At 35.9% G+C, this 9,006-nt stretch overlaps 1 long non-coding RNA gene across 1 annotated transcript in view; it reads right to left on the bottom strand.

Moving 5' to 3' along the window:
* The window catches only part of LOC137154136 (uncharacterized), a 29,638-nt gene extending 23,457 nt beyond the window's left edge, over window positions 1-6,181 (bottom strand). Inside the window, exons 1-2 of the long non-coding RNA XR_010920100.1 lie at window positions 6,080-6,181; window positions 4,704-4,780 (exon numbers count right to left, since the gene is read on the bottom strand). This is a non-coding gene — a long non-coding RNA (uncharacterized lncRNA). The remainder of the gene's footprint in view (window positions 1-4,703; window positions 4,781-6,079) is intronic.
* Window positions 6,182-9,006: the final 2,825 nt, after the last annotated feature.

Genomic DNA, 9,006 nt, shown 5'->3' on the forward strand with positions numbered 1-9,006 from the left:
GAATGTTTATCTTGTGCTTAGTTGAAATATGAACTTATGAAAAGTAAGGCAGAAACACTATTCAGGGATTCTTTATCCAGGAAATAAATAAATGGGTTTCCCTAGAGTGTCACTTCTATAAGGGGGAGATATGACAATGTCCTGTAATATCCTGGACAAATCTTATTGAATTAAGTTTAATGTCTTTAGTGTCCATTGTATTAAACTTGCAATTGTTTCTGTGCTATTTTGGGATTGTATGTTTTCTCTAGAAGATATGGCTAATGTAAACCATGAGAAATGTTAGGAACCTTCAAGGACTTTTTGAAATAATGTGAACTTTTAAAATTAAGTGGGTTTCCCAGGAAATCCCTAAGAAAAAGGAGCATGCTAATGTAGTTCTTCCAGTTATCAGCTTTTGAATCTTTGCCCAGGGAAGGGGCACATTGTCTGGCTCATTATCTATTCATTCTCTCATCAAAGGACCAAACTAGATATAACACTAGATGAGTGTTTTTGTTAGGAGCAAAGGGTGTGATGAACTTGCCATGATAGGAAAATCCTTAGATGGGAACTGAAGGACTCCTCCCGCAGGAGACCATTCGTAGTCGGGGAAATCTCTGATAAGCTTAATAGCATGCGTGTAGGTTCTTTTATTATTTTTAATATGTTTTCTCTGTTTTTACCTTAAGACTAATTAATATGCTTACTTAGAAAGAACAATGTAGTAACTTATCACTGGGGCAATTACACTGTGTACTGTTTCTGAGGAGATAAGTGAAGCAGGCCTGCTTAGGCAGACTGTCTTTTGTTGGGAATAGCACAGTGAAGGCAATGAACTGTTCAGCTTGGATATACCCTGTCCAGAAGGAGAGAGACACGTGTCTCCAGTCAAGAGAGCCAACATCTGGGGAGCTGGATCACAGAAGGGAAATAATTGTCCTGTTGCCCTGAACTGTGACAATGTGTGCGTTAAAAGGTACTATAGGAGCCTTGTAGGTCATATACCCTTGGGGGATAACATGTGTCAGATAAAAATAGATTAATAATTAATTTTACTAAATCCAAATCCCAGATTGTTCTCATCCTTTCAGCCATGAGCAATGCATTTATCTTTATCCATTCAAAGCTGATTTTTATATAGCTTTTAGTCTAAATATTATATTGCTATAGTTTTTAAATGTAAAACAAAAATATTAAGCAAAATATTGTTTGACAGTGTAAAATATATATTGGATTTGGAAAAAAGGGTTATTTCCATATCATGTTTGCAATCATTATACCCTTTAAATACTTTTACATTCATTTGTGAAATATACAAGTAGGACGTGTAATCTTTTGGCCAAACTATAATTTTCTGTTTAACATTACAACTATCTAGATATAAAAAAATTCAACCCATTCTATAAGTCTGAATACACTCTATATGGAAAGACTGACAAGCAATAACAGCTCTCTGCCCAGCAAGTCTTAGTCAACAGTGATGAGATTAGGGCTGCCATAAAGGAGTCAATTTAATCTCATATTTCAATGTCTATCTGGTTTAATACTAAACTGTTGGTCCTTCTCCACCTGCATCTTGATAGGAAATTACTTTTTCTAATCCCAACTCCTCTCTGTAGAACTTTTGATTCTGTTGATTAGGTAGGAACATATCTGAACTGCTATTTTCCATCATTGAAATGAACAGAATGTCAGGTGCCTGAAAATCTTTGTTGAGCATCAGCTAATTCCTTACTATTTATAATCCAATATCTTTTATATTGCCAAAGCTAGACCACATCATCATCACCATACACAAAGAAAAGGCTAGCAACATTATTCTGTGAATGTCTGCCCACAAAGAAAATAAAGTGCTGAAATCTCAAGTTTCACAAGAATTTTTTTTTAGATGACACCATATTAGTCCTCAAGTCTAACAACTCAAATATGTATTGTATTTATAATGCATCTGATTGAAGTGGAGATTTACTTTAATTTACTGTCCTTACTATAGTAATTTGCATTCATGACAACGTCCTCCTATGTCAATGCTCTTATGAGTGTGCAATTGTTAGTAGATCATTAATGTTAAATAGGAAAAGTGTGATTGTTAAAAAGCAGTCTCCATCAGAGAATGAATGCTCTTTTTTTAAATGGGAAAAACGTCTTAATATCCACCCAACCTCATTACAATACCATTTCAAGAAGTATCCTGCAATATACTTGTAGTTTAGTCTTTATTATTCCAGAAATGAATGAGCTAGCTCCTCATATAATGTAAATCGGCATTTGTCTATTGGTTTCAAGGATCTATGAAACTGATCATCTGGCCCATTGATGGCATAAGTAAAACATGTCAAATGAAAAAAATGATGCTGGTACTTAACAGCAGCAGCATTTTACCTTGATTGGAATGGGAATAAGATTAGACGTCTCCCCTTTAGTCTTATCATTGGGCTGTGTGGCTAAACATCTGGTGATTTATTTGCCTTTATTGCAACTGTTAAATACAACTTTTAAAATAATTTTAAAATCCCATTTGGCTGCATTTTCCCAACCTGCTTTTGAAAATCCATTTTAAAATGGAAGTGGGAATAATCCTTTGGTAGCCAATAACAGAGAGAAAATAGTTAATCAGTTATATATACTCCAATGCTATGGGTTTATCTCCCTGCTACACAACCTTACATTAGTGTTTATACTGTATGGGTCTTAATCCGAAGTTTGAAAAATATCAATGCCATGACAACAAGTAATGTAAGAACTTCTTAAATGACACAATGGACTGATTAGTCCTAAGCAGATCAATAACACAAGTGATATGGACCCTAAGATAAATAAAACCAGATATAGGTAACAGATTAATAATGTATTAAAAAGCTGACACCAAAGATTAAAAAAACTGATAAGACTGCAGATTTCTAAGGCTATCCGTTTTAGCTAAACTAGAGGGTTGTGTTTAGAACATAGCCTAAATTTAGGCTGAGAGATATGAAAAAGAAGATTACAAACAAGGAATGTAATCTCATGAAATGTGATCTTAACTCCATGATAATGGCATCCTAATGTGTCATGTGGCAAGTATGAGATGAACAGTAGGAGGCTCAGTGTTGTAGTTAGGGTTTAATGGATGTTATTCAGCTTTTACTCTTTTCCCACTTTACTTAGTGGATGACAAGGAAGGGAATATGGGCTAAACAAAAATCTTTGGTTTTCCCATGTTGGTGATGAGCAGTGTGTCAAAATGGAAACACTGCTTATTTGATGCTTCCTAAATATACCTAACAAACTAGAAGTTCAGTCAGAGTTTACTGTTATATTGCCAAGATCGCAAATAATTTAGGCTCAGATTCATGAAAACATTTAAGCATGTGTTTAGCTTTAAGTGCCATTCCTACATAGGGCTTTTTTTCCTGTATCAAGGTAGTAGTTTGATTGTGCCTTGGTTAGCTATAATAAGTTGAGTACCATAGATAATGATTATGACTTTTGGATGTTTTTACCACAAGCAGCATCCTTTGGATGAAATTACATGCTTCTTTTAGCACAGTACCTTGACATTATAATATCTTGCTGGTGTTTATGGCTTCAGGGTTCTATTTTCCAAAGTTAGGCAACAGAATCTCTCAGAGAAAAAACTTCTTATTTCTCATGGTTTTGCTCTATATTTTAGAATGCCTTCAAAAAAAAATGTTTAGGACATAAGTCCCTGCCTTTACAAATAATAACGGAGAGCAAGAGACAGGCTATCATTAGTGTGGTCACATGTATATGTAGATTCTGTTTTTCAAGATTTCAAGATTCTGTTTTAGACCCTGTTTTTCAAGACAATATTTGATTTTGTGTGTTCCTGTTGGTAATAAATTTTGCTGCTGCTGAGAACTGACATGCTGTAAATGATTTACACTGAATTAAAATGACTATTTTAAAAGTTGAACATTTTATGTCTCCTTAAAATGAGGGAACATTGAAATCAGGATTGCTGTGTCACACCCTGAATGCGAAGGAGGGTTGGGACTGGGGATACAGAGGCATAGAAACTCTTATCTGAGAACCTGAACACAACTATATTGCAATAAAACTGAAACAGTCACTTACAGTAACTTCTCCTAATGCAGCCTGAACTTCCCTGAGCAGAGCTTTCCTTTCTGACCAGAGCTCTGGGCTTTTCCTTATTCTCTACCAGTTTATCCAATAAAGACCCAGTTGCCTTCTCTCACCTTCCCTTGTCTCTGTATCTGACTGTCTCAAATGAAGATTAAACTGAAGGAGGGTAACTTTCAAATGGCAATTAAATACCTAGCTCCCAAGGGCTTTCACAAATGGTAGCTAAACACTGACTTTCAATGGAAGATGGATCCAACTGTCATTTGTGTCTTTGAAAATCCAATTAAATTTGTGTGTACTTCTGTACTGTGGATTGTACTACCAGCTTACTACTTTTTTAGTTCCATCACTGAAAAGCACTATTGAACACCCATGTTCTTGTGCATTATAGTCTGAATAATCATGTATGTCCCTGGTCTCTTTGCATAGGTTTAGCTTTTTTATATATTCAATTTTGAAATCCCAATATGCAAGAAAATGACCATCACACATAAACAAATCCCTAAATTAACTTTGTTTTCCAAATAATACATTTACATTCACTTTCTATTTTCTCCTTAGAGTCCTATATTCAAGTTCATTTCAGGGTAGGATCGTAATATTTTTTATTGTTGTTGTTGTTTAAATTAAATTACCTTCTAATCCCATCTGAGTAGGAGTCCAAGATTATATTTGACGTTTTCTAAGAAGCCTCATTATAAAGTCTGTATCACTGTAGAAAAACAAAAGAAAACAACAAAACAGAAGTGTGATCAGGGTTCATATATCATTCACTAGGTAGAGGAAATGAAGCTAGTTAAAATTCTAAGGCATTCCAAAGGGGGGAAAAAGGTGGCTCTGTTGTGATTCAACCTCCTAATCTGTCTGAACTATTATAAAATGCAAATATTTATACATTTATGCATATTGCAATTACCACTCTTATTTTACAAACAAAAATTATAGTTTAGACATCAGGCTTAGCAACTGTTCCTGTCTTGGACTAGCAGTGCTTTTCCCCTGGTGCACAAAAACAGACTGTGCACAAACAGCATCAGAAACTTCTGGTGAAATCTGCTTCCAATAAAGAAATAGTTCCCACAACATTCTGAGCCTCTTATTGCTGAACTCTCTTTCACTGAAGGAACGTTGTGATTTTTAGGTGTAGTCTCGTGCTTGAAATGTGTAACATAAGGGTACCCCAGACAAACTGCATATTGCACCATTGAATGTCACTAAGGTTTTGTAGAGGTCTGGTAATGTAACAAAGCAGGTGATCTGACCTTTTGAGTCCTCCTGGGGATTCCAATCACATGTGTCTCAGACAGAAACATATTTTGTTCGTGATTTTGTTTGCTAATAAAAGGTTAGGTAAATAACCCCCAAAGCAACAAGCACTAGCCACTGTAGAGCCACAAAACCAAAAAATTCTACATATCTTCAAAGTATCTCTCTAGCATCTAGACTTGAAGACGCACTCTATTTTGAACCTTATCTATTCCTATTATATTCAAGTCCCCCTCCCTATAAGTCATGTTTACAAGGTGTATTCTAGGTGATTTTGGGGAAACACACAATCACTGATTCACAACCCTCCTATCCAAAAAATAGCTAGTTAAGTTTGAAACAAACAAACAATGGGCTAGATTCTGCCACCCATACACTGGATAATTATATATTTACCACACACACATTACATATACAGTCCTTTTGAAGTTAACCAGACTATACATATGATTGAGGACTGATATCATTATATAAGGCCCCCTACCTTTTCACCGAGTTTAAGGCTCCTTCATGCTGCCAGAGTGATGCAAAGGGGCCTTAACATAATGAGAATCAGGCCGTTAAAGTTAAGTATGTTATTAAGTGCTTTGCTGGAATGAGGCCAGAATGCTCAGCACATTGCAGGATTGAACTCACTGGTCCTGATCCTACCCCAGTGAAGTCAGTGGGAGCTTTGCCCTACAGCTCAGTAAACACTCCGTATATCCTGGTCTCGAGAAGAACAAACAATGACTCTGAACAATACCTGTCATTTCAAAACAGAAGTTCTATTTCTGCCATGCCATATTTCCAGCAGTTCTTGGTTCTCCCAAAAGCAGATGAGCTTTTAAAATGGAGAAGTCCCCCTGGCAAGAAGGAAAGGAAAAGAAATGCTAGCTAAAGAGAAAGCAAAACGTATAACACACACACAGCACATTAACAAGCCAGGTAGTTTATTTGAGCTGAGCCAGTTACAAGAAACCAGCCACGTGCCAAACTAGGTCCTTGGTAGGGACAAAATACTACTGGTGACTGTAGTTACTAACTAAATATTAATGATGATGTGTATGGACAGAAATTATCTTTGAAGCAACCACTTATTGGTGATTCAGTTGAAAACGGTAGCATGGAGAGGGCCTTATTTTATAATGGACTGTGTACTTAAATTTCTTCCATAAAACATTAAGAACAATTTTGTTCTATAGAACCATGAACACCATTTTGTCTGCTGAATGATGTACTGTTACTGACTAGCTACTTTCTAACTCCTTAGACATTATATTTGTTTTTAACTATCAGAATCCAGTTCATCAATAAAGGATATGTTTTTTAACAAACTATACTGTAATTTTATGAATAAACTTGTTCATCAGCCAATGTTCTGTTTAACTAGCCTTTAATAGTCAATAAAGATTAGACCTCCAGTAATATAATAGCTGAATCCTTGTGGTCTAACAAGTAGTGAAGACCATCCCTCAGAATGAACCTTTTTTTGAGGTTTGGCAGAATAGCTTCACATTCAGAATGGATTAAATTTATGTTGAATAGTGGGGCATAAAGACAGGTGGTGCAGTGGGCAAACCATTGGGCTTAGCATTGGGAGACACGGGTTCTATGCTATGCTATGCTCTGCCAGTGAATTTCTGAAAGACTTTAGAAAGATGATTTAAATACTTTGTGCCTCATCTATAAAATGGGAATACTTACTCTGTTTTGTAAATGACTGAGCACTATGGAGGAAAAGCACTATATAAATGTTTTATTACTGTTATCCCCATTAACTGTCTGAAAACTTTCTCTGCATGAGACTGGTCGCCTTTTATACCCTTGAACTTCAAGAAAGGCACAGGCCATGTTACTCCAATCCCAGTGAAGCGTTGTCTAAGACCTGTTGTGGGTCAACTAAGAAGTTTGCTTTGATGTCTTCATGACCCACTCTCCACAGTCCACTCAATCTTCATCTTCTGGAGACAGCTAGGGAGCTGGCCCCTCTATTACAGTGCAGCAGGACCTAGCATCCCCTACAGCGGTTCCCACTGATTTATTACTTTTAAAGTGTCAATAACTTTCTGAAGGTTATGCCCCATATTGTGACATCTTTCACAGTATTTCTTCAAGAATGATTAATTTTGCAATAAATTGAAGGAGGGAAGGGATTGTCTTGAAGCAGGACTTTGTTTTTTTTGTAAATGAGAACAAAAAAGGGAGGACATTATTTAAACATAAGCATCAAAGCAGAATAATGTGTTTAGTACAGGGGTGTATAATTACTGTAAGAGTAACGGGAGGGAAGAAAAAATTCATGCTGAACATCAAGAAATTTTCTTAATAAGATTTACCAGTCTAATGAATAACCTCTTAAAGAAAGTGGTAGTATCCTATTCAGTTGAGATATTTGGAATTGGAGTAAGCAAAATACTAGCATCCCACTACACTGGGACACAAATACTGGAAACTGTACTCATGGACTAGTCCTGATCTGGCCAGAAGGTGATCTGGACCATAGGTCTGTTTCTTCTCTAACTTCTGAGATTTAAAGAAAAAAAGTGGCTGAAACTTCTAACAATCCCTTCCCTTCTAACAATTTATTTTGTACTTCTAAAACTTTAACATTTCAACTGATATTTTTGTCAACATTTTTCTATCCACAGGGTAAGGTTTTTTTATTTCAAATTACCATATGCAGTTTTTACAAAGGTGTCTAAATTTATAAAAATAATGGTTCTCGTGGGAAATTCTAACAAATCCTTAATTATAATGTATACATTCCTCTGCTATAATTAAAAGTTCTGTCCTCTTTTGGAAAACACTTCCTTTATACCAATCTCATCAAAATAACCATCTTGGTTGCATCTGGCTGAGAGAGAGAGAGAAAGCGTCATGTTGTGGCTTCTGTAGAAAAAGTGGTATTAAAAGCATTCTTTAAAAGAATACCCACCGTTCTTTTCTCTTTATATTTTACTTCAGATATTATTATTGTGGCTTCCAGCTATACTTAAGGGGCATGGATTGAACAGAAAGCACAAAGATTTAAAAACATTTCAAATCTTTAATAGATTAGATGTTTAAAAAGCTTGTGAATAAGGGCTAATATTGTAGGAGTTATCTGTAGGGTAGCTATTATTGTAGATGTCTGTAGGTAGAACAGAAGGCCCTTCTACAGGAAGGGAGGGAGCTGTATAAAAATCTGTCCTCTCAGAAATATCCTACCCATCAGTATGGCAAAACATATATTTGATGAGTAAGTGGAGCTGTGGAATAACGGGAACAGGTGGAGGCTACCCTGGGAATTGTTGTTTTTAATGTAGTCTGTAAGGCATTATGAACTAAATTTTATGTAGGAAAATAGCTGCATACAGTACACCAGGCATAATTCTGCTTTTACATCACTGCAAATCCAGACTAACTCCTTTGATGTCAGTGGAGTTAACTTGGATTTACACTGGTGTCAGCTGAGATCATTTGGCCCACAGACTATAACAGTTTTCTGTAAGTAGGTGCTTTCTTCCTCTCTCTTCTGATTCATGTAAAGCAAAAAAAATGTACATGTATCATTAACTTTTTGTTATTGGCTGTATGGATAAGAACCTGCTATTATTGTTGTAGGTGTCAATGTGGGTGACACGTTTTGGGTCCCTTTGTTTGGGCTCAGTGTAGCAAATACATCAAAAATTGTTATGTACAGTAGGCAAG

This window comes from Emydura macquarii, unplaced genomic scaffold, assembly GCF_026122565.2.
Source record: "Emydura macquarii macquarii isolate MOO-44397 ecotype Brisbane River unplaced genomic scaffold, CSIRO-AGI_Emac_v2 contig_1253, whole genome shotgun sequence".
Lineage (NCBI taxonomy): Eukaryota > Metazoa > Chordata > Testudines > Chelidae > Emydura > Emydura macquarii.